We start from the raw sequence: 27662 nt of genomic DNA, 5'->3' as shown, positions 1-27662 counted from the left end.
GATAAATACATACTGTATATAATACACACACACACACAGAGATAAATAAACACAGAGATAAATACATACTGTACATAATAGTTACACACACACACACACACACACACACACACAGATAAATACATACATATGTACATACTGTACATAATAATTACACACACACACACAGATAAATACATACTGTATATAATACTCTCACACACACACACACACACACACACACACACACACACAGATAAATACATACATACTGTACATAATAATTACACACACACACACACACACAGATAAATACACACAGAGATAAATACATACTGTATATAATAGTTAACCCCTTCCCGCCGCAGCCTGTTTTTGCGTTCCTGACAAAGCCCTTTTTTTCAAATCTGACATGTATCACTTAAGTGGGGATAACTTTTTTTTGCTTTTACTTATCCCAGTGATTTTGAGATTGTTTTCTCGTGACACATTGTACTTCAAGTTAATGGTAAATTTTCGTCGATACAGTCTGTGTTTTTTTGTGAAAAATACCAAAATTTCGTAAAAAAATGGAAAATTTTGCAATTTTCAAAATGTTAAATTTTCTGCTTGTGAGACAAATAATCATACCACTCAAAATAGTTAATAACTAACATAGACCATATGTCTACTTTATGTTGCCATCATTTTTTCAACCTCCTTTTAATTTTTTTGGACACTAGGAGGCTTAAAATATGAATAGCAAATTCTCAAATTTTCAAGAAAATTTCAAACACTGATTTTTTTAGGGACCAGTTCAGTTCTGATGTGACTTTGAGGGACTTGTATGTGAGACACCCCTATAAATGATGCCATTTCAAAAACTGCACCCCTCACAGTATTCAAAACAGCATTTTGGAAGTTTGTTAACCCTTTAGGTGTTTCACAGGAATTTAAAAACAAAGTGTAGGTGAAATTTCAAAATTTCAATTTTTTTTGCAGATTTTCAATTTTAATACATTTTTCTAAGGAACACAGTAGATTTTACTAGAGAAATGTGACTAAAAATTGATTCCCCCAATTCTTTTGTTTTCATAAATATCCTATATGTGGCCCTAGTGTGCACGTTGACCAAACCACAGGCTTCATAATAGAAGGAGCACCTACTTGATTTTGGAGCCTCCTTTTTATGAGATTATTTTTTAGGCACCATGTAGGTTTCTAGGAACCATAAGATGCTAAAAGTTAGGAACCCCCCCACAAGTGACCCCATTTTGCAAACTACACCCCTCAGGGAATTCATCTAGGGGTATAATGTACATTTCAAACCCCCAGGGGTTTCACCAATTGTGGTACAACTGGGCAGTGAAAATGAAAAATTTAATTTTTTACACAAAAATGCAGTTCTGGCTCAAAATTTTTCATTTTCACAAGGAATGAAGGAGACAAAGCACCCCAAAATCTGTGCCCCAATTTCTCCCGAGTACGGCAATGCCTCACATGTGACCAAAAAATACCATTTGGGTGCATGGCAGGACTCAGAAGGGAAGGAGTGATTTTTGTATTTTGCAGCTCAGATTCTGGTGGAATTTTGGTGGGTGCTATGTCGCATTAGCAAGACCCCCAAAGCACCAATACAGTGGAAGCCCCCCACAAGTGACCCCATTTTGCAAACTACACCCCTCAGGGAATTTATCTAGGGGTATAATGTACATTTCAAACCCCCCGGGGTTTCACCAATTGTGGTACAACTGGGCAGTGAAAATGAAAAATTAAATTTTTTACACAAAAATGCAGTTCTGGCTCAAAATTTTTCATTTTCACAAGGAATGAAGGAGACAAAGCACCCCAAAATCTGTGCCCCAATTTCTCCCGAGTACGGCAATGCCTCACATGTGACCAAAAAATACCATTTGGGTGCATGGCAGGACTCAGAAGGGAAGGAGTGATTTTTGTATTTTGCAGCTCAGATTCTGGTGGAATTTTGGTGGGTGCTATGTCGCATTAGCAAGACCCCCAAAGCACTAATACAGTGGAAGCCCCCCACAAGTGACCCCATTTTGCAAACTACACCCCTCAGGGAATTCATCTAGGGGTATAGTGTACATTTCAAACCCCCAGGGGTTTCACCAATTTTGATACAACTGGGCTGTGCAAATGAAAAATTACATTTTTTTACACAAAAATGCAGTTCTGGCTCAAAATTTTTCATTTTCATAAGGTATGAAGGAGAAAAAGCACCCCAAAATCTGTGCCCCAATTTCTCCCGAGTATGGCAATGCCTCACATGTGACCAAAAAATACCAGTTGGGTGCATGGCAGGACTCAGAAGGGAAGGAGTGATTTTTGGATTTTGCAGCTCAGATTCTGGTGGAATTTTGGTGGGTGCTATGTCGCATTAGCAAGACCCCCCAAGCACCAATACAGTGGAATCCCCCCACAAGTGACCCCATTTTGCAAACTACACCCCTCTGGGAATTCATCTAGGGGTATAATGTACATTTCAAACCCCCAGGGGTTTCACCAATTGTGGTACAACTGGGCAGTGAAAATGAAAAATTATATTTTTTACACAAAAATGCAGTTCTGGCTCAAAATTTTTCATTTTCACAAGGAATGAAGGAGACAAAGCACCCCAAAATCTGTGCCCCAATTTCTCCCAAGTATGGCAATGCTTCATGTGTGACCAAAAAATGGCAGGACTCAGAAGGGAAGGAGTGATATTTGGATTTTGCAGCACAGATTCTGGTGGAATGTTGGTGGGTGCTATGTCGCATTAGCAAGACCCCCAAAGCACCAATACAGTGGAAGCCCCCCACAAGTGACCCCATTTTGCAAACTACACCCCTCAGGGAATTCATCTAGGGGTATAGTGTACATTTCAAACCCCCAGGGGTTTCACCAATTTTGATACAACTGGGCTGTGCAAATGAAAAATTACATTTTTTTACACAAAAATGCAGTTCTGGCTCAAAATTTTTCATTTTCATAAGGTATGAAGGAGAAAAAGCACCCCAAAATCTGTGCCCCAATTTCTCCAGAGTACGGCAATGCCTCACATGTGACCAAAAAATACCAGTTGGGTGCATGGCAGGACTCAGAAGGGAAGGAGTGATTTTTGGATTTTGCGGCTCAGATTCTGGTGGAATGAATGGTGGGTGCTATGTGGCATTAGCAAGACCCCCGAAGCACGGTGAAATGATGAACCTAATAATCCATAGATTTGTGGTATATTTTAAAACACTCCTTTATACATAGGCCGGGTTTGTCGGGGCAAGTGTCACACTGGAAAATAGTTTGCTTTCTTATTCCCTTTTTATAGCAAACTTTGCACCTTTTTTGTGTCCTGCCCTTTTTTCCAGTGGAGGGGATTTCATCAGGAAAATGCTGCCCTGGTACAATACGGGGGCCAGTACTAGAAGTACTGGGGCCCTCTGCCTGCTGGTTCCCAAATATTAGGCCCTTTATGACTTCCTCTTGAAAGTGCATAAATGTCCCCCTCTGGCTGGTAGAACGGAATAGCACGTAAGCGTTATACAGTGCCATCTGGATGATATACACGGCCAGCTTCTTGTACCAGATTTTTGTTTTCCGCAGGGCACTGTACGGCTTCAGTACCTGATCTGAAAGATCCACTCCGCCCATGTACTTATTGTAATCCAGGATACAATTAGGTTTTGAGGTGTGGGTACTGGTACCTCGTACAGGGACGGAGGTGGTACTGTCTCAGTGAATTGTTGTCAGTATAAGGACATCCCTCTTGTCCTTATATTTGACCAACAACATATTTTCGGTGGATTGTGCCCTGCTTTCACCCCTTCTCATTACTTGGGCAATGTGCATTTTTGGGAGGCCTCTTTGGTTCTTGCGCACAGTACCGCAAGCTGCTGTACCTCTTGAACCAAGGGCCTTAAACAGGGGGATGCTAGTGTAAAAGTTATCCACATAGAGGTGATAACCTTTATCCAGGAAGGGGTGCACTAAATCCCAGACAATTTTTCCACTAACACCTACGAGGGAGGGGGGGCATTCTGGCGGTTCAATTCTTGAATCCTTCCCTTCATATACCCTAAACCTGTGAGTGTACCCTGAGGTGCTTTCACACAGCTTATACATTTTTATGCCATACCTTGCCCTCTTATTGGGAAGGTACTGGCGGAATTTAACCCTTCCTTTAAAATGTATAAGGGACTCGTCTATGCAATGAATTTATCTGGGATGTACATCTCTGCAAATTTGGCACTGAAATGATCAATGACCGGCCTGACTTTGAATAGCCGGTCAAAGGTAGGATCATCTCTGGGTGGGCACTGTGCATTATCGTTGTAATGCAAAAATTGAAGGATTAACTCAAAACGAGTCCGGGTCATGGCCATACGGTAAAGTGGGGTGCTGTACAGAACATCTGTACTCCAATATTGCCTAATTTCTGGCTTTTTTACTATGCCCATATGAAACACCAGACCCCAAAACGTCATCATCTCTACTGCATCTACAGGGGTCCACCTAGCAAATGATGACGTGGGGTTTTGAGCAATAAACTGCTGGGCATATAAATTAGTTTGGTCCACCATTAAATTTATAAAATCATCAGAGAAAAATAATTTGAAAAAGTCAATTTCTCTGAGACCTGTGGAATCAAATTGGATTCCTGGGATGGCCAAAAACTCAGGAACCTGGGGCTCAAAATTGTCTGGTGGTGGGGTCCATACGAGATCAATTATTGGGGGGGGGGGGTCTCAGCTGCTCTACGGGGGCGTCTTTGAGGGGGTCCCTCATCACTAGAGGAGGAAGAGGAGCTTAAGATGAATCCTTCAAATTCCCCGCTTGCATCACTGGCTGTGTCAGAGTCAGAGGCAAGCATGGCATATGCCTCCTCCGCTGAATACATTCTTCTGGATGACTGGGATGACATTTGGGATGACATTTGGGATGCCATTTTTATTTTTGTGTTTCTGGTAGTGAAATGTTTCAACACGTGTATAGTGTAGGGGGGGTACAAACTTTATTTCAACCCGGGGGGGTATGTAGTGTGTAGTGTGTATGTAGTGCAGAAAAAAAAAAAAAAGGTCCTGCGCCAAAAATTGAGCACAGATGTTGGTCAGTAACATCCGTCACTGAACAGCGCTCAAAGGCAACAGGAATTTGATAAAAAAAAAAAAAAAATAGATCAACCCTGTGCCGAAAAAGCTGATCAGTGATGTACGTCACTGATCAGCGCACAGTGGCCACAGGACACCCACAAAATCACAGTGTGTGTAAAAAAAAAATTAAAAAAAGACCCCACAGCACCCTCAAAAAAAAAAGGTGATCACTGATGCGACACTGATTATCAGTGAGGGGCAGCAGGTGCACAACCTTTGGTGCAACTGACAGTGCAACTGGCAGCAACTGACAGGTATATATAAAAAAAAAAACCCTGCACCCCCAAAAAGTTGCTGATCAGCACAGATATACTGATCAGCACAAAAGGGGGGGCAGCAGACACAAAATATAGCACTCTCTATCACTCTCTGTCACTATCTCTCTCTATCTCTCTATCTCTCACTATCTATCACTCTATGACACTGCAGCAGCAGCACTGACAGTTATATATATAAAAAAAAAACCTGCACCCCCAAAAAGTTGCTGATCAGCACAGATATACTGATCAGCACAAAAGGGGGGGCAGCAGACACAAAATATAGCACTCTCTATCACTCTCTGTCACTATCTCTCTCTATCTCTCTATCTCTCACTATCTATCACTCTATGACACTGCAGCAGCAGCACTGACAGGTATATATATAAAAAAAAACCTACACCCCCAAAAAGTTGCTGATCAGTTAATTTATACTGATCAGCACAAAAGGGGGGGCAGCAGTCAGTTGCACACGCAGCACAGCTGTATATATATAAAAAATATATAGCACAATCTGTCAATATCTCTCTTTATCTCTCTCTATCTCTCTCTATCTCTCTCTATCTCTCTATCTATAACTCTATCACACTGCAGCAGCACAAAATATAGCACTCTCTGTCACTATCTCTCTCTATCTCTCTCTATCTCTCTCTATCTCTCTATCTATAACTCTATCACACTGCAGCAGCACAACACAGGAAGTCACAAGAAGTAACAAGATCCAGGAAGCATCCAGCACGCTACAAGCAGTGATCAGGTAAGTATTTGCAAGGATCAGGTCAGTATATCCCGGCAGATAGGCACGGTGACCGCACTGCACGCAATTCCAGACCGGAATGGCGTCTGCAGTGCAGTCACCGTTAGTTTAAATCACCCTCCATGGCTGTGATTGGTTCGTCGGTCCGACGGACCAATCACGGCCTTTGGGGGCGGGTGGGGTGAGGTGGGGTGACACCAGTGTCACCCTTACACCCCGTGGTGATTGGTGCTGTACTTTACAGCACCAATCACCACCGATCCCTGTGTCACCGGCGAACGTTATTCGCCGGTACACAGAAAACGCTGTAATTGGCTGTTCACATTTGAACAGCCAATCACAGCGATCGCCGACGGGGGGCGGCATCGCAGCCCCCCCTGGGCATGCAGGGACATGTCTGCTGTCAGGGACAGCAGACATCTCCAAACTGTCACCGCGTCTATAGACGCGGTGACAGTTAAATGGCATGACGTACATTTATGCCATGTGTCGGGAAGTACATCCCGGCCATGACGTAAATGTACGTCAAATGTCGGGAAGGGGTTAAGCACACACACTGTCACACTCACCATGCTACTGCAGTGCTGAAGGCATACCTCCCAACTGTCACGATTTTAGAGGGACAGTCCCGATTTTCGGGTCCTGTCCCGCTGTCCCACCCGCGGCAGGCATTGTCCCGCTGCGGGGGGTGGCAGTTGGGAGACCCCCCAATCTAGTAGAATAGACGCTGTGCGCATGCGCACAGCGTCTATTCTCGTATGAAAATGAGGTCGCGGCTAATTAGCATAAGCCGCGCCCTCATTTGCATACGCCCCCGCGCGAGTGTCCCTATTTCCTCCGGACAGAAGTTGGGAGGTATGCTGAAGGGCCTGGGATGGCTGGCAATGACTGTGTGTACAGTCTCCAGTCCAGTGACGTGTAGCCACGCCCCCTTTTCGGACTGCTCCTCCGGAGCAACTCGCTCCCTCTTATCTGGCTGCAACTGCTGCAGCAGGTGCACTCATGTGTTGCAGAAACTGAAAGTAAAGCTCCCAGCAGCCCTGAGCTTCCTGCAGCAAGGTCTGCTAGGAGCTGTAGTTTATTTTCATTTTCTTTAATGCTGGCTGTCACAGCATTGTTGTGTGCACTTTGCTCCTGAGCTCGTCACTCTGTGCCCCCCCTAGTGGCTAACGCCCGGCGGCCAATGTCTCCATTGCCTCCGGGAGTTACGCCACTGATCCACTTACTTTTAGGGTTAAAATTACTAAAGCTTCTAAAATAAAACGTAGTGAAGTTGCCCATATCAACCAGTCAGGTTCTGGCTACCATTGTCTAAGATAGCACCCGCTGCTGTGCTCCCCGGCCTTCTGGTCGCGGCCTCAGGTCCCCTGCATGAGGTTAGCTCATACTTGCCTACTTTTGAAAAGCAAAATGAGGGAGATTTTAGATGATCGCAAAATGCACTGAGAGCAGCGTCGCGCATCATTATATACATACATATATAGAGATCAGTGGACCGGCACTCTGTTTCTGCTGTCGGGGTCAATATGCTTGCCTGGGTGCCTGCTTCAGTGTACATGTGTTCAGGTGCGCCAATGTAGATTGCTGTAGAAAGCGTCACTCGAGGGCTTGTGATCAAGTTAACATTTATTGGGTCAACACCGTTTCGGGCCTCCTGATGACGGGCTGAGGCCCGAAACTGCATTGACACAATAAATTTCCCCTTGATCACAAGCTCTGAAGTGACGCTTTCTACAGCAATCTACATATATATATATATATACATACATACATACATTCAGTATATATATATAGATATAGATATATAGAGAGAGAGAGAGAGAGAGAGAGGAAATTATAAAGTCGGAGTATGGAACAAACTAGAGGACTTAGTTCTGCGCGCGCCGAAGGCGCGCGCGCTCTGCAAAAGGGGGTGTGGCCACGGGAAAAGGGGCGTGTCTTTATGTGAAGTGTACCACACCACATACCACTTATACACCACACTAGTCGGACTCCTTATACTATCTAGTACTAGTGCCCTTACACATTGTACCACACAGTATGAGACAAAATTCAAGGACAAAGGGACAGGGAGAGTGACATCAGAGAGACAGTGGGAACACAGAGAGAGTGACAGCAGGGACACAGACAGCCACATATGTACTGTATATTGGGCATCATGGTATGTGGCATATGCTCATTATACATATGCCACACACCGTGATGCTCCATTATACATATATGCCACACACCGTGATGGCCATTATACATATGCCACACACCAATGCCCATTATAAATATGCCGCACACCATGATGCTCATTATACATATGCCGCACACCGTGATGCCCATTATAAATATGCCACACACCGTGATGCTCATTATACATATGCCACAGACCGTGAATCCCATTATACATATGTCACACACCCTGATGCCCATTATACATATGCCACACACCCTGATGCCCATTATACATATGCCACACACCGTGATGGCCATTATACATATGCCACACACCGTGATGCCCATTATACATACGCCACACACCGTGATGCCCATTATAAATATGCCGCACACCGTGATGCTCATTATACATATGCCGCATACCGTGATGCCCAATATACATATATCACACACCGTGATGGCCATTATACATATGCCACACACAGTGATGGCCATTATACATATGCCCCACACCGTGATGCCCATTATACATATGCCACACACAGAGATTCCCATTATACATATGCCACACACAGAGATTCCCATTATACATATGCCACACACAGAGATTCCCATTATACATATGCCACAGACCGTGAATCCCATTATACATATGTCACACACCCTGATGCCCATTATACATATGCCACACACCGTGATGGCCATTATACATATGCTACACACCGTGATGCCCATTATACATATGTCACACACCCTGATGCCCATTATACATATGTCACACACCGTGATGCCCATTATACATATGTCACACACCCTGATGCCCATTATATATATGTCACACACCAATGCCCATTATACATATGCCACACACCGTGATGGCCATTATACATATGCCAAACACTGTGATGCCCATTATAAATATGCCACACACCGTGATGCTCCATTATACATATGCCACACACCGTGATGCCCATTACACATATGTCCCACACCGTGATGGCCATTATTCATATGCCAAACACTGTGATGCCCATTACATGTATGCCGCACACCATGATGCCCATTATACATATGCAGAACACCGTGATGCCCATTATACATATGCCACACACCGTGATGCTCTATTTTACATATGCCACACACCGTGATACCCATTATACATATGCCACACACCGTGATACCCATTATACATATGCCACACCATGATGCCCATTATATATATATGCCACACACCGTGATGGCCGTTATGCATATATGCCGCACACCGTGATGCCCATTCTAAATATGCCGCACACCGTGATGCTCATTATAAATATGCCGCACACCGTGATGCTCATTATACATATGCCACACATCGTGATGCCCATTATACATATGCCACAGACCGTGAAGCCCATTATACATATGTCACACACCCTGCTGCCCATTATACATATGCCACACACCGTGATGCCCATTATACATATGCCACACACCGTGATGCCCATTATACACATGCCACACACCGTGATGCTTATTAAACATACCAAAATAGACGGCTCCGGTAGTCAACCACATGTTCTTGCCAACAGCTGCCCTACTGATTTGAGAAGTTTAGCGATATAGTGGCTTAGACCGTGCCCGCCCAAAAAGCAGAAATGACAGAATGACTATAGTAAGCTATCCCATGTTCATTATTATTTCACATAACAGTAGTCATGGGAACATGACAAACAGGTGACAAGCTGTATGAAAGCTTGTCAGTGGCACACACTGCAACCTACATACACTTACACCGCATATATATATATATATATATATATATATATACACATATACATACACACACACACACACACACACGTATACATATATATATATACACACTTATACATTATATATATATATATATATATATATATATATATATATATCTTTTAAGTGCCCCTTGTAGGAAGGCAGGCAGCTAGAAAATTAATGGGGCATGACGACAGGAGTAGTGGAGCATGTCTTGGGACGGAAGCCAGTCGGGGACCAGTGATGGGGGGAGAGGTGATCGATAAGAAGCAGGCTTAGTGAGTGGGGGAGAGGAATGCAGCTTACAGTCAGAAACAGTCAGTTAACTTTAAGCTTTTACTTACTGGCTGCTGCGGCTGCTGCTCCTTACACAGCTGAGACGAGTCTGACACTCTTGTGTGCTCCCGGCTCCCGCTGCCCGACTCACTGTCTGCCAATGCCTCAGTCCACTCACTGCCGCTGCCAGTGCCGCTCCAGCACGCTCAGGCCAGCGCTACCCACACAGCCCCGCGGTGGCCTTCCTAATTACGTCACGGCGTCGCGCATTTAGGCCCCGCCCCCACAATGACGCGTTCGCGCATGCGCATTACGTTTTTATTGGAAAGGGGACAAAAAAGCGGGAGAACCCCAGGGATTTGCGGGGGGCGGGAGAATGATTGTAAAAACGGGAGACTCCCGCTAAATGCGGGAGGGTAGGCAAGTATGGGTTAGCTCATGTGCAGTAACTTCTTACATACTGTACATACACTGGCCCAAGCCTCCGTGCAGCAGCTCTGGAGGCTTAATCAGGTTCCCGGGTCTGGCACATGCACAGTATCGCTAGCTGTACTGAGCATGCGCAGAACCCGTTTTGGGGGCTGCCGCACATACCAGAGGGAGGGATCACCTCCCAAAGGGACTGCCTTGAGTGACTGATAGGTCGAACTTCCAATAGGAAATCACTGCCAGTCACATTGAAGCCAGAGCAGTCTCACGGACTGCATCTGGCTTCACATTAGGCAGAGACAGTGGCAGATTTTACCTGGGGGGGGGGGGCTGCAGCCCATAGGTAAAAATTGCCACTGACCCTTACTAACATGTCATCTGTAATCTCCTCAATCATATAATGCAATGCAGTATGTTGCATTTTCAAGCAAACTGTGTTCAGTATTCCAGCCAGCTGTGTGAGGACAGTGCAGAGGGAGTAAATTAATCTCCAGAAGAAAGACATATTATATAAAATCATTTTGAGCCTGAAATAGAACACAGAACCCTGGGAAATATCCCAAGGCTCGTGAGAAGAACTTTAGCACTGAGAAGATGTGTTTTCCCTCCCCGTCCTTCTCCACCTTTCTCTGGGGATCATCACAAAGTGTTTCTCTGGGAAACAAAAACTTAAGTCTGACAAAAGGATTTTCTGAGTGACAGGGGCAGCTGCAGACAGAGGATGCAGACTGAAAATGCTTAAAACAATATGGGAGGGGTATCCTGGGTGAACATGAAAGGAAAAAGAAACTGAATGAATTTGTGGGAATACAGTGTCACTTAACTCAAATATTTATTAGGGGGTAATTACCAATGCAAGTATGAAAGGCAGATGCAATTCTGAAAAAGCAGAAACGGAACAATTAAGTAAAAGCTTTAAAGGCTCTAGTGGCTGATGCAGCTTCTGCCTCAAGGTACACAGGAAAAGTGAACAGTGAGCGATTATTAGCGCAATGGACAGAATCAGAATCATCTTTATTGGCCAGGTTAGTATTTAATATTTGGTACGTTCAATACGGTTTAGTTGGTGGAAAGCTATTGGGAAGAAGCCTTTTGTAGTTCTTGTTGTCTTTGCTGGGATGGACCTAAAACGTCTGCCTGACGGAAGGGGTTTAAACATATTGTGGCCAGGGTGTAACTTGTCCGCCAAGATCTTTCCTGCACGCTTATTGACCCTGGCTAGGTATAGTTCTTGGACAGTGGGGAGCTCCGCCCCAATGATCTTTTCTGCCATCGTCACCACTCTTTGCAACCTTCGTCTATTCATTCTCGTTTGCTCCTCCGAACCAGATTGTGATCGAGGAGCAAAGGACAGACTCTACCATGGCAGTGTAGAAGATGAGCAGCAGCTCCTGGGGGATGTTGAATTTCTTGAGTTGCCTCAGGAAGAACAACCGCTGCTGAGCCTTCTTGACAGTTGTAATGATGTTGGGACCCCATTTGAGGTCGCAGGAAATCTTTGTTTCTAGGAATTTGAAGGAGTTGACCCTCAACACTACTCTGTCAGATATTATGAGTGGATGCATGGCATTTGGTTTCCTTCTGAAGTCCACCACCATCTCCACCGTTTTGAGGGGGTTGAGGTCAAGGTTGTTTCCGCTACACCATTTAGTTAGCCGATCCACCTCCCGTCTGTATGCCGACTCATTTCCATCCATGATTAGGCCGATAACCATTGTGTCGTCTGCAAATTTTATAATTTTTACTGACTGTTCTGCTGAGGTGCAGTCGTTTGTGTAGAGGGAGAAGAGCAGGGGGGAGAGGACACATCCTTGAGGGGCACCGGTGCTAATTGTGCATGTGTTTGACATGAATGCCCTGCTTTCACCGCCTGTTTCCTTTCAGTCAGGAAGTCAGTGATCCAGGAGCATGTAGGTTCTGGCACTCCTAGTGAACGGAGTTTTGCTCCAGGATGTGAGCAGGATGTGGACTGATACGACACACTTGGCAGCACCCCATGAATTATACGGCAGACTTGGCTCACCCCTGGAATTATACGGCACAGATGGCGGCACCCCTGGATTGATACGGGACACATGGGGGCACCCATGGAATTAAATGGCACACATGCAGGCACCCCTGGACTGATACGGCACACTTAGCATTGCCCCATGAATTATACAGCAGACTGGGCAGCAACCCATGAATAAAATGACATACTTGGCTCACCCCAGGAATTACTGTATGCGCCACACATACGGGCACCCCTGACCTGATACAGCACACATGGAATTATATGGCACAGATGACGGCACCCCTGGACTGATACGGCACACATGGCGGGAGACATGGAATTATACGGCAGCCATGGTGACACTCCTGCAGTTAAAAAAAAGGAAAACTTTTATCTTTTAATAAAAAAAAAAGAGCAGCACACCTGGGACTATACGGCAGACTTAGCAACACCCCTTGAATTATGCGGCACTCTTGGCTCACCCCTGGGCTGATACAGCATATTTAACAGCTCTTGCAGTAAAAAAAAACAAAAAACTATTTTTTTCCTTTTCATTAAAGGGCAGCTCCCCTGGTCTGATACAGGACACATGGGGGCACCCCTGGACTGATGCGGGAGACATGGGGGCATCCATATAATTATATGGCACACTCAGTAGTTCCCCCTTAGTAGTTGGACCCTGGCCGCGCAGTAGTTTCCCCTTTAGATTGTCCCCCCTCCAGCAGCTCCTTTAGTTTCCCCTTTAGTGTGTCACCAACACCCCTTGCAGCCCCCATGTGTTCTCCCCCCTCTGCAGACAGCACAGGCACATCCGTGCTGTCAGACATTCACTTGCCGAATGAAGATGGCGCCGGAGCCGGGACTTATATAGTGATCCGGTCTCGTGAGAATTCGACGCGGGATGATGGCGTTTTTGCCTTGATTTGGACTCAGAATGATAGCGGGAACCGGCGAACTCCTCGGATCTGGGATCGGATAAGGTAAGTTCAGGGGGGTTTGGATCTCTAGGATCCGAACCTGCTCATCTCTAATTATTACATGTTTAACCTTTTTCTGACCACTTACCTTATTTAAATATTTGAAATAGCCGATACTATAGACCAAATGTACTGTTATTTATTAATACAGTATTCCATACAGTATCCAGTGTATAAAAAGACCAATTTTCAGGCCTGTTTCCACTCCCCCAGACTCCCTCCTTACTCCAATGCGCTGCAGTGTGGGAGATTTTGGATTACATTTGGAAACCCCCCTTTAAAAACCCTGCATTTGCCACTGCATCTGCCTTGCCCAAATCTTTTCTTCTCTAACATTCTCTTTCCTTTTTGTCTCTCACACACACATGCGTGGATAGGTAGCAAGATTTCTCTTTTGATTAGTGCAGCATTACTGGCAGCAATATCCTCATCTGAATCATGCCAGAATGTTCCAGAGTTTTCTTCTGCCACTGCAGGACACACCCCTTAGTGGCTTACCACCCACAGGTGGAGCTAGATGTGCCCTCTGGGCGGAGCATGACACACCCTCTCAGCGGCACTGCACATTCTACTAGAAGCTAAAATCTCCTTGAAACTAGTGTGAGTCACCGACAGAACAGATGGAAAGTCAAGTTTTTTTGTAAATGAATTATTATCCATGACTACAATGCTCTGTGTTTATGGGGAAGAGAGGGAGACAAAAATGTAAGAGACATACAGGAAAGAGAACTACACAGTTGTTTGCATGTTAAGACAAATGAGTGCAGAGTGCAGTTTTTATCTGCATAGTAAACAGCAATTTACATCCACTGGCAAGTTCTATTTCAATTATTACAGCTTTCTGCAAGACTGTCCTGTTTTGTGAGGATGTTCCCAAGTCCCACCCGGGGCTGGCAGTGTTCTACGGCAGGGGAGGTTGCAGTTGGGAGACCCACTGTCACAGAGTGAATATTTCCTCAGGCGATCCGGGAAAATGCCCCACAGCTGCAAAACAGGGGGCATGGCCTCACAGGAGTGACTAAATCTATAGACCACACCCCCTAGCTGCCAATCCATGGTCCCAAATTGTGTGAGCACATCTGTCCGTCTATCGCTTATCTAAATTTAGGAGGTATACCGTCAATTCTTATATATAAAATTTGTTTGTCTGTTAATCTGTCCAGTTATACATTCAGACACCCTTGCGGTGGAGGGCTCCAATAGAACTGGAAGCGTGAGCGTCTCTTGCACGTGTGCCCCCTTCTGTCACTGGGTGGCGAATGGTGATTCTATTGCCAGGAGCAGCTCCATTGAGAGCTGCTCCATCTGTAACTGCACCTCTGTCTACACACCATGGGATGCATGCTCTGTACAAATGTTTAAGGATTGTTGTGCATGCGCATTAGACAGTAGCCATAAGTACAACAAATACTAGAAAAATTTACCTTCTTTACCTTCATCAATTTTTTATAATGAAGATTTTCCCAATATTTGAAAGGCAGTCAGGACCTGCCACGCCAAAGGTGCGCTCATCTAGAAAAGGAGGCAGGGCTACTGGGAGGGTGGGTGTGACTGTGGGTAGATTGGACGTGGCCTAGCTCCATGACCCCCATTTTTGGGGATGTGCCCAGCACTTCCCTAGTGGCTGAGCAGCCCCTGGCACCCTCCTTACACTAACCCCTCTCTACACTGAAGAGAAGCCGGGTGAAGTGTAGTGTTGATCTCCGATTCCCCACAACTGTTCACCAGGGACGTGCAGTCAGGGGAGGCAGTGCCTCCCCTGTCATAATGATGTGAATAATATAAAGAAGATATTTATATATCTTCTTCTATTATTTTCATCATTTCTACCTCTCCCCCTGCCTCCTACCGTCTTACACTGCTGCATGTGAGGGTGGGAGGCAGCGGGAGAGGTGCCTCCCGCTGTTAACATTAAAACACCAGGCAGCAGGGGCGGGTAGGGGAGGGCAGGGTGCAGCAATGGGCTGTAAAAGCCCATTGAAAATGAATGGGGAAGCGGCACTCATTCTGGTGCCGCAATGACAGGGGCACCAGTATGAATGCACGCCCCCAGATGTGATTGGGTCAGCAGATCCAGTGATGGATCCGCTGTCCAATCACACACATGCAGGGCCCACCTGGATAGGATGCAGCAGCGCGACAGCGTGGAGTCTGGCGCCGCCGAGGAGAGGTGAGTCCGCTGGGGGAGGGGGGCGCATGTACGGGACATTGTACCCACGGGAGGGACATCGGGACAATCTCCAAATAGCAAGACTGTCCCACTGTAATCAGGACAGTTGAAAGGTATAGATTTTGCATGTGTGGGCTGCACTATGCAGTAGTTTTCTGCAGCATATTTACTATTTAACAAAATGCAGTTGTCCTGTATAATAATAATAATAATACATTAAATTATAAAGCACCATACACACTAGAGGATATAAGGGCCTTCTGAGCAATATCTTTCATAATATCATCTATTGTGTAAACTCAATATTAACCATTGATGTCTGCTAATTATGCAGGTAAATTTGGGTATATAACAAAATGTCCTATACATTTAGTTGGTCCCAGCAGGGCTGCCATCAAGGGGGTGTTATGGGGACAACTGCCCTGGGCCCGGTCGCTCTGACAGAGGGTAGAGTCCTGGGTCACTCTATCCCCACAGCACCCCCTGCCTTCACTACACAGCCTCCAGTCTCTGTCTGCCTCCAATCCACTGTTCTACTACCTCCCGGCACCAGCAGTGATTGTGAGACCCTGCGGCTTCTCCCCTAGCTAAGGCTCCAGCCCTGAATGTGAGACCAGCAGGGGGGTATAACTAGAGCCGGCGCCACCTAGGGCACTGGCCACTGGAGGACGTCAGTTTGCAGCAGGTCCCCCCGTATGGAGGTAAGTAGCACCTGCCGCAATCCCCCCCTCCTCCCAATCCAGAGCGATTGGCCCCCCTCCCCACCTCTGGAGTTACAGATCGGCACTTGCCGTATCACCCGACACCCCCCCCTACCCGGTAAGTTTAGCGGCACCGGCGGCAGCATCACCCGACAGCCCCTCCCTGGCAAACACCTCCCGTGCTTGCCTAGGACCAAATCGAAGCACACCCCCCCCCCCCCGGGAGCGGGTGAGCACTGGAGCAAACCCCCCCACACACCTGGGGCGCTCCTTGCACCGGCACTGGGTATAACTTGGCGGCTCCCGCTTGGCACTGTACACAGCTCCGGCTACAGCACTGAATCTGACAACAGCAGTGGGAATGACTTGGCAGCACCCGCCCACACCAGTCACATCCCCTGCTTCAGCACTGAATTTCATTTCCATGCGATGGAAATTACTTTGTGACTCCCTTCTGGCCCTGGCTACAGTGCTGGTTGAGAGACCAGCAAGGGGGAAAACTTGCCAGCTCCCCTCCCCCAATGCCAGACCTGCTCATGTGCTGGACCAGACTGGGAGCATCAAGTAGAAGCAGCAGCCAAACCTGAGGAACTGTAATATGCATGGACCATACAAGCAATTCCCAGGTCAGTGCTGCCATCCCCTGTCATCATCCTAGTGCCCCCACCTAACCAATGACCTCCTGTCCCTAACCCTGTGTACCATCTAAGAGAGTGGATGGGGAGTCTCTGGGCAAGCTGCAACATGTGATGATATCTTATAATCCTTCCATAAACAATACCAGTACAGTAATAAAAAGTAATTATTACTGTACTGGTATTGTTTAGTGAAATCCCTCTTTTTTTGCGTGTGCTGTAGCCTTGTCTATGCAGATTCAAACATGACCCTGGTTAGAATTCTAATGTACCCCATACACTTGTGTGATCTAAAGCGATGCAACATCACAATGTGATGTCCCGTCGCATCTGATCGTATCTTTTGGCCCCACAATTTCTGATGGCAGCACTAGGTCCCAGTGACATTAATGGACAATATAATTTACCAATATTATTCAGTGTGTACACTCAATATCAGCCACCCACGGCTGCAGATGATCTAATTATATTGCCTGTGGCTGGGGTCGCCTAGTGTGTATGGGGCTTAAAGGTGTGTACACATGCTTCAATTTGGAGGCCGGCGGGGTGCCACCATCTGCTGACAGCAGGGCCAGACTGGCCATCTGACCTTCTGGCAAATGCCCAGACTGGGCCCATTTGTCCATCCAGGGCCAACTGACAGTGCCAGTACTGCCCCTGATCAGCGCACAGAGAGAGCCGCTGCTCTCATCGCAAGTCCAGTGGCTCTCTCTGTGCGCCGATCGGGTCCAAGAGAGATGGGGCATAACATGCGGCCATGGCCCTCACTCCTGCATGCCAGAATAACAGAATGTAACTGAGGCATTTCATGCAACTTCATCACAAGCATGCACAAATGCCAGGGCCGATTCGGAGGCCCAGTCCATCCCTGGCTTGCAGGAAGGGAGGGACAACACCAGGGGGAGGGAATGTTTTGTCATGCTGCATTGAGCAGCATGACTCTCATTCCGGGATATTAGAAATAGACGGTGCTGCACAGCATAGTTGCCTACTTTCTGGCTTTCCTCTCCAGGAGAGGGCAGCTAATTCAATGAGGAAGGGGGGCCGGGCCACTGATGGGGTGGGAAAGGGGTGGGGGTGGGACAGCAGACGCATCATCTGTGGAGGCATATCCATCACAATTGCAACCCCATGGCCATGCCGGTATTTTAGACATTTCACAGCAGGGGGCAGGGCAACAATGATGTGATCACATCATCTGCTCCCATGGTGGATGGAGGGGTCGCGTAAGTCTGCCCACATTCTGGGAGGCTTAGCCCCCTTCCTGGGTGGGACAGGAGGGGGACCTGATTTCCTGGGACCCTCCCGGCCATTCCAGGAGGGTAGGCAACCCTGCTGCACAGTCTATTTCTACATTCGAATATGGATCTGGTGCTGCAAATCGAAGTTTGATTTGCACTATACAGATGGAGTAGGTCTCATCCTTGCTGGTGGGTCGCCAGCACGTCCCCTCTGATGACCTGCCAGCAGCCTCGCCAGCGAATATACTGAGACGCGCGTGCGTCTCACGCGCACGCGCGTCTCAGTCTCCGTCGCCAACGCTCAGGGAGATGGACAGGGTTAGGGGGGTTTAGGGGGGGTTGCGGGCAGGCAGCGGGGACACCGGGTTACCGCCGGCAAGCCAGCGGGGACCCGGGGGAACGGATGGAAGCGCCGTCGGAAGGGGACGCGCGCGCCTCTCGTGGGCAGTATATCTGTATATCTAAATGGTGGAGTCAGATGTAATTCAGCCTGGATTAGGGCCATTATGCTATTGCTCTCATGTTATTTCCAAATGTATATCCTGTAAACTTTATGGTCCTATGCATCATATTGTAAGCTACTTTACTCTCCTGTAACTGGGCTATCTACATAATTTAATTACCTTATTTTGGTATATTAATCTATGTTGTTACTATTTAGCTGGAGTGTTATCTGTTCTTTCAACCCGCACGTTATTGGGAAGGTCGGGATTATCCTAGATATAAATGCTATTGTGCCGCCCTAATCAGTCCATGTTTTTTTCTATTATCCTCTATCTGAAATAGACGGGAGGGAGGGAGTTGGGATAGATAAGTATAGTCTAGGAACGGGATAGGGGTAGTTAGAGTGATTCAGGTACGCCTCAGTTGGGGGTGGGTTGTACAGGGTGGGGGGTTAATTGGGTGGTTTACTTTGGGTTTTCCTGTGGGTGGTTTTCTTTTTTAGAGTTAGTGGGTTTAGGATAGAGTTCTCGGCAGATGGCTATACTTTGCTTTGTTTCTCCCTTCTGGGGTTATAATATCACTCATACATAATCACCCTGTAGTTGTACTCCAATATCTCCTGTTATGTTTGCCCGGATGGTGCCTTCGGGTAAATACGATTAGTTTATAAATTATAAAGGGAGTCAATACTGTTTAACTTTTCTATGCACACGTACTTTCCTTTGAATACCCTTGAAATGTGCTTATTATGTCTCTGTCGGGAATTTATTTGTATGTTTGAAAAACGCAATAAAAAAATACTGACTTAAAAAAAAAAAAAAAAAAACAGCATTAGTTTTATGAAATAACAACATGAAATATTTGTATTCTTGCATGGATTCCATGTTAGTGACTAGACAGAAACAACACACTATTTATTTGATAAAATGCTGAAAGTCATTAAGAAAAGGGCAATGCAGAAAACTTTCAGAACTACAGTTCTCAGCCCTTGTCCTATTTTAGTATTTCTCCAGGAAATGGTTTAGTGATGAGGGGGGTAACTATTTATAGTGGGGTTTTTTTCTAGAAAAAAAGTTACTTTTTTCTGACTTTCTCGACAAGAGCAAAAATGGTCTCATTGTAAATGTGCAGTAGCTCAGTCTCCAGAGGGGAAGGCAGAAGTGGGGAGGGGATGCACTGTAACACTGAATAACCCCATTCCATAAAAGGCAATGTGAAACTGAAGGGGGTGAGGGATTGATTTGTAAGCACAAGTGCTCCTTCATTCAAGTGTAGAATGGGGAAGTGTGTCCTAGATGAGACCATGTTAAGCCTATATCTCTATACCACTTTAGTCGAACTTTAAATGTGCACTAGTCTGTACAAGAAATTATATGACATCTCAGAAGAAAATGTGACCGTGCATGACAATTATAGTACTGCACAACTGAGCCTATTTTTATGCAGCATGTCTGACATTTCAGTTGCATGTATTCTAATATTATACAGGGGGAGCAGCATGTGGTGTCATGGCATTATTATGATACAGGGGGAGCAGCCTGTGGTGTCATGGCATTACTTTTATATTATACAGGGGGAGCAGCATGTGGTGTCATGGTGTTATTATTATTATACAGGGGGAGCAGCCTGTGGTGTCATGGCATAATGCCATGACACCACAGGCTGCTCTTGCTGTATAATATAATAAAAGTAATGCCATGACACATAAATTATTATACAGGGGGAGCAGCCTGTGGTGTCATGGCATTATTATAAAGGGGTACACCTCAGGAAACAGCAGAAATATATATATTTATTTATTTGTAAGCTTGATCCATTCCTCACTTACTGTATGTCGCTGTCCTGCTGCTGCGACTTCCAGCTTTTCAACACTGCCGTGGCGGTCCCCGACTCCCCTTCCAGCCTGCTTGCTTCTACTTCCTGTACAGACGCGCGGACGGCGTTAACGTCTTGACGTCCGCACCCAGCGCCTGTCACTGCGGGGATGAGAGGGAACAGGCGGCCGGGCCCTCCTCCACGTAACCGCAGACATGTTTTAAAAGTCTACAGGAACATGGCCGCCGACAGTGCAGGACTGTGGTAGATGTTGATTCACACAGAGGTTATGGAGAAAACAGCAGCACAGCACAATTTTAACTACCTTTTCAGGTCGATACAACAGCAGGCCACCAGTCTTATCAAGACATCTGAAGCGAGATTTTAATAAGGCGCCTATTGAATTATTGTGATTGACCTTTACCTTAACCAGTGGCGTAACTATAAATTTTGCTCCCCCCAGCCAAAAAAGTTTCTGGCGCCCCCCCCCCATGCCCCTTACACATTACATCACACATCATAATGCCCCTTGCACTATATGCCACATGCCGTCATTAAACTTATACTCCACAAATCTAAATGCCCCTTACACTATGGCCGGAATTTCATTCCGCCCAAGTTCAGTGCAGTGCGAGATATCCGCTAAATTCTGATGTTTTTTAAAGGGGAATTAACTTACAAGGCATGGTTTGGCATGGTTTTGCCTTGTAAGTTAATTCCCCTTTGAAAAACGTCAGAATTTAGCGGACATCTCGCACTACACTGAACTCGGGCGAGATGTCCGCTGGTGATGAAGTCGCACTGCCGCCAGAAAAAGGGTGACCTCACTGAGAGGGGGAAAGGCTAATTGGGAATAATGCTCCCACAAGCCATGCCTCCTGTTTTCATCACTATGGAGGCATGCTAAGCGCTCTGTGAGCTTCTGGCATGCCCCCAGCCCCTCAGACAGATGCTAACGCATGGACATGCAGACACTGACAAACAGACAGATACTGACAAATGGACAGATCCTAAAACACGGGTGCTGACAAGTTGACACATGGACGCCGACACAGACACATATGTTGACACATGGACACAAAGACGCCTATACACAGGGATACGCTAACACACGGACTGCACATAGAGACACTGATGCTGACATCTAGAGACATAACACAGACACCCAGACACTGACACAAATATGCTGACATGTGATGACACAGACACTGAATGCATTGCATCCCACTGTAGAAAACCAGGTTTTGAAAGAGTTAACCTTAGTGTTGTGTTCAGCTCCTGTGCTGAAGCCTGTAGAAGGGGATGGCTCTGTAACCGGAGTGCAGAGTGCAGGGGAATAGAAGGCAGCCGCTGGAGCAGGACGGTCACGAACAGAAAGCAGGGAGAGGGACGATGCTGCAGCTGCCCAGCCTGCGCGGAGGTACGGAGGTTGTGTGTACTGTGTACACAGAAACAGTTCCGAACTTCCTGCCTGTAATGCTGCTGCTGGGAGGAAGGGAGGGAGAGAGACGGAGTAAGACAGGACGGACCTCACCTCAGCTCTGCAGGTTAAAGTGAGAGGCTTCCGGCGCCCACGCAGCCCCCGCTCCTCCAAGCAGTGGCGGGGGCTGCCTTACACAAGCTACGCCACTGACCTTAACATTAACATTTGTTACCCCTAGAAATAAATCACTCGGACACAGTAGCGTAAGTTCATACCAGGTGCCCGGAGGCGACAATGATTGCAGTGCCCCCCCCCCCCACAGCATCTATTAACCGCTAACATGGGGCATACTTGCCTACTTTATAAAATGAGTTTCAGGGAGATTATAGTTGGTAGTAGAAGTTTGCACTGTGCCCCATTAAGGGGGCGTGACATGCTCCACCCAAAGGGGCATGTCTACTTCCATATATGGAGAGATTGTGAAAAGAGATTGTGAACGTGGCACTTAGAATCTTTTAAAATTAATTATATCCAAATGTATATGATCCCCAAAGCAGTTAGTAAGAGTTGCTATACTCGCTAAAGTGCTGGGAAATGGCGCTGATGATTCAATGTCAATGTATCTATCTTTCATTCATTTTTCCCCCCTAAAATGTAACAGTGTAATGTGGGCTAGGTGAAATGAGGGAGATTTCTAGACCAATGAGGGAGAGAGGGAGATTGCTGCTATTTCAGGGAGACTCCTGCAGAATGCAGGAGGGTAGGCAACTATGACATGGGGACAGTAAGCAGTAGCTGAGACTAGGATCTCTGTCACCCACCAGCATACATCCTCCCCCCAGTCCCTGTCAGCCTGTGTGCAACTGTGTACACAATATACATAAAATCTAGAGATGTGCGGCGGCCACTTTTTCGGGTTTTGGTTTTGGTTTTGGATCTGGATTTATTTGGAAAAATGCTAAAAATTGCTAAAATAATAGTTTTCGGGCCTGTTTTTGCCCCTAAATTGTTATTAAGCTCAATAACATTAGTTTCCACTCATTTCTAGACAATTTTGATCACTTCACAGCTCACAAAATCGTTTTCATTTACTGTAGTAGGGCCATAAGGTTATCCCGAGGTAGCTGGATGACTAAGCTAGGCGACAGCAGTGGGCATCACATACATGTGGACCTTACACTTCCAACCTGGCACATGTTGGAAGCAGAGCAGCACTACAGGGGCAGACAGGGTGGCAGTTTAATAACCCCCCCGTCACACTGGACACAGGATATATGTCGTCACACTGGAGACTGGATATATGTCGTCACACTGGACACAGGATATATGTCGTCACACTGGACACAGGATATATGTCGTCACACTGGACATAGGATATATGTCGTCACAGTGGACACAGGATATATGTCGTCACACTGGACAATGGATATATGTCACGCTGGACACAGGATATATGCCGGCACACATTACATGTCACACTGGACACAGGATATATGTTGTGACTTGTGACACTGGACACAGGATATATTGTCTTCACACTGGCCACTGGATATATGTCGTCACACTGGACACAGGATATATGTCGTCACACTGGACACAGGATATATGTCGTCACACTAGACACAGGATATATGTCGTCACACTGGATATAGGATATATGTCGTCACACTGGATATATGTCGTCACACTGGACACAGGATATATGTCGTCACACTGGACAATGCATATATGTCACGCTGGACACAGGATATATGTCGTCACACTGGACACAGGATATATGTCGTCACACTGGACACAGGATATATGTCGTCACACTGGACACAGGATATGTCGTCAGTCGTCACACAGGACAGGACACAGGATATATGTCGTGAGTGACTCGTGACACTGGACAATGGATAAGATATAGGCTGTCACACTGGACACAGCCCCTTAATGCTGCCCCTGTACACAGTGTACTACTGTACTACTCAGCAGCACTGCAGCCCCTGCGTGTGAGCACTGCAGCACTGAGTTAGTTAGTTAAATCACAAAAAAACACAGGGTTCAGGGCTAAATAAAATTAATCACAACACAGGGCTTAGGGCTAAATAAATCACAACAGGGCACGGGCCACAGGACAGCCCCTGGACAGTGGACACTGCAGCCCCTGCGTGTGAGCACTGCAGCACCTAGTTAGTTAAATCACACTACAGGGCTCAGGCCACAAGTCTACAACACAGGGCAGTGAGGGCAGGTCATGGAGCACAGCACGGAGCACATGGCATGGAGCACAGCACAGGGCAGTGAGGGCAGGTCACGGAGCACAGCACGGAGCACATGGCACGGAGCACAGCACAGGGCAGTGAGGGCACAGGTCAGGTCACGGAGCACATGGCACAGAGCACACGGAGCTTCCCAACCACCCTCTTCCCTCTCCAAGATTGGAGTGAAGATGGCGGGGCGCGCACGCGTCTTTTATAAGATCCCGCTCCCGCGAGAAACCGACAGCGCGATGATGACGTTCGGCCTCGTTATTGGTCCGGAATTCAGGCGGGAACTCCCGAGCCGGCACGGATCTGGCCCGGATCCCCGATATTCGGATCTGTCGGATCTCGGAAATCCGGACCCGCTCATCTCTAATAAAATCACACATATATAGTCCCACATATGCATACATACACCTATGCATACATTCAGTGGTACTTGTTTCCTATCTGGGCGCCCAGGTTTTCTACGTACGGCACCGTACTGAAATCGGATCGCATCGCATCGTACACATACACGATATTGAACGATGCGATGCGATGCGATGCGATGCGATCCGATTTCCCATAGGAAACAATGTTAAATGGCTCAATTTAGCCAAATTATCATAGGAACAATAGTAAATGGGCCAAAAACACCCCTGAACATTGAAATGTCCCCCCAAAAGTAGTTGACGCCACCCCGCCATCAACGTGAACCCGAAGCGTGGCGAGCGCAGCGAGCCCGCGAGGGGCGGCGGTACGCGTCCTCCGACCTTTTCATGCCCTACTATCCACTAGGGCGTGGAGTGAGAATAGAATAGTGTGGCGAGCGCAGCGAGCCACCGAGCCCGAAGCGTGGCGAGCGCAGCGAGCCCCGCGAGGGGACGCGGATACCTTCACAGTTATACGCGTCCCCTCGCGGGCTTCCCAGGTGTCCATGGCGACGCGGACACCTGGGAAGCCCGCAAAGGGACGCGTTTACCTGTGAAGGTATCCGCGTCCCCTCGCCACGCTTCGGGCTCGGTGGCTCGCTGCGCTCGCCACACTATTCTATTCTCACTCCACGCCCTAGTGGATAGTAGGGCATGAAAAGGTCGGAGGACGCGTACCGCCGCCCCTCGCGGGCTCGCTGCGCTCGCCACGCTTCGGGTTCACGTTGATGGCGGGGTGGCGTCAACTACTTTTGGGGGGACATTTCAATGTTCAGGGGTGTTTTTGGCCCATTTACTATTGTTCCTATGATAATTTGGCTAAATTGAGCCATTTAACATTGTTTCCTATGGGAAATCGAATCGGATCGCATCGCATCGCATCGCATCGTTCAATATCGTGTATGTGTACGATGCGATGCGATCAGATTTCACTACGGAGAATAGCATGGTGCTCAATTAACTTAGTGGGCGCCCAGATAGGAAACAAGTACCCATTCAGTCATATATACATAGTCAAAACACCAGTATGCATACATATACAGTCACACACCTATTCATAGACAGTCACACCCATGCACATATACAGTCACAAACCCATTCACAGACAGTCACACCCATGCACATATACAGTCACACACCTATTCACAGCCAGTCACACCAATGCACATATACAGTCACACACCTATTCACAGACAGTCACACCCATGCACATATACTGTACAGTCACACACCTATTCACAGACAGGCTGCCCCCGGGATCGCCAACAGGGGACCAGGTATTCACTACACCCGATCGTGCATATGTAATGATCGGGTGCAGTGAATATATGAATATCTAATGAGCGGCTCGGCTCCCGGCCCCCTGCTGGCTGCTGTGTAAAAAAAAAAAATGTTTTTTTTTTTTTTTTTTTAAATTAAATATATATTCATGTGCTTACAGCACATGAATAAAAATAGCATGCCCCTCCTCAGAATAAAATTCCTGATTTTTTGACACCAAAAGTTCACATTCCACTTCACCATAAAAAGATAGCGATTGCTACTCGGTAAATTATGGCGATAAAAACCTTGAAATGTATTCGCCATCTGGTCATTGAATAGGGTGATTCACCGTTTTAGTAAAAAAAAATCGCCTTACAGCACAAAATTGCCATAAAACATGGCGAATCTGCCTCATTGAATACTGCCCATAGAGTGCACCTTGTCACACTCACCATTCATCCTGAGGGCCTCCGTTTGGCCCCGCCCCCTTTTCGGACTGTCCAGCTCCTCCAGAGCCTCAGTCTGCTGACTGGTTTATTAAACACTGTGGAAAGATTGGTGAGGGGTGTCAGGGGCTGAGAAGACTAGCCCCATCTTCATCTGGCTGCCGGGTGCACGGACAGCACTACAGGGAAGAAACTGAAAGTAAATGAAAGCTCTCAGCAGATATTGTAGTTTACTTTCAGTTTCATGCCTGCAGTGAGTGCACACAGGACCCGGCTGCCGCAGCAGTAGTGACTGTAAGTGCTTACTTTGATCTGGCTGGGCTCCCACATCATGCCCCCCTAGCTGTGGCACTTGCTCCTTCTCTCCTGCTGTGACTGAGCCTGAGGTGCGTTGCCGCTTACTGTAGAAGCCGAAGGACAGAAGATGTCTGGTTCTGGCTCCTCTGTGCCCCCCCTAGTGGCTAACGCCCGGCGGCCAATGTCTCCATTGCCTCCGGGAGTTACGCCACTGCTCGGACACGTTAACCTGAAATAACCACACGGACAACCACTGCATAAGTTTAAAAGGTCAACAGAATTTATTGTTGGTATGACCCTATTGAAGGGGATGGCCAGGAGAGCGCTTGGAAACCAGCTAAGTCACAAACGTCAACAATGGCGTCGACTACAACGCCCCAACTTGTAACCAGGGCGATGAACCGCCCCCATTGAATTCAAGGCACAGCCCGCACTGTGACGGTCATGGTGAGGACAGTTCAAGGAAGTGGCCATCGCCCCCCCTCTGGGGCAGGACTCACCAGCCGTCCTGGCAGAGGGTGGCAATACCGCACATTGACCTCCTGTACCTCAAACTTGACCGCTGATCAAGAGCGCCCTCCCGCCACAGCAAGGTTCAAAAATGACCACTAAAGGTAATTACTGCACTGCAGAACCGCTGCCCGCCAACCCTAACAATAGCCCTATGTTAAACCCTAAACGGGATAAACCCCTAACCAAAACAACTACACAGGTACTGGATAAGGACCATCATGCCTGTGTCTGACAAATGAACTCCATCATTTCTGTAGAAAGATGGGGACTCCCGGACTAAGGAGGGGTGCCTGACTGCTCTGCCGCCCAAAGACATGACCAC

This window comes from Crinia signifera, chromosome 19, assembly GCF_055691185.1.
Source record: "Crinia signifera chromosome 19, ASM5569118v1, whole genome shotgun sequence".
NCBI lineage: Eukaryota > Metazoa > Chordata > Amphibia > Anura > Myobatrachidae > Crinia > Crinia signifera.
Note: the sequence above shows the minus strand (reverse complement) of the source record.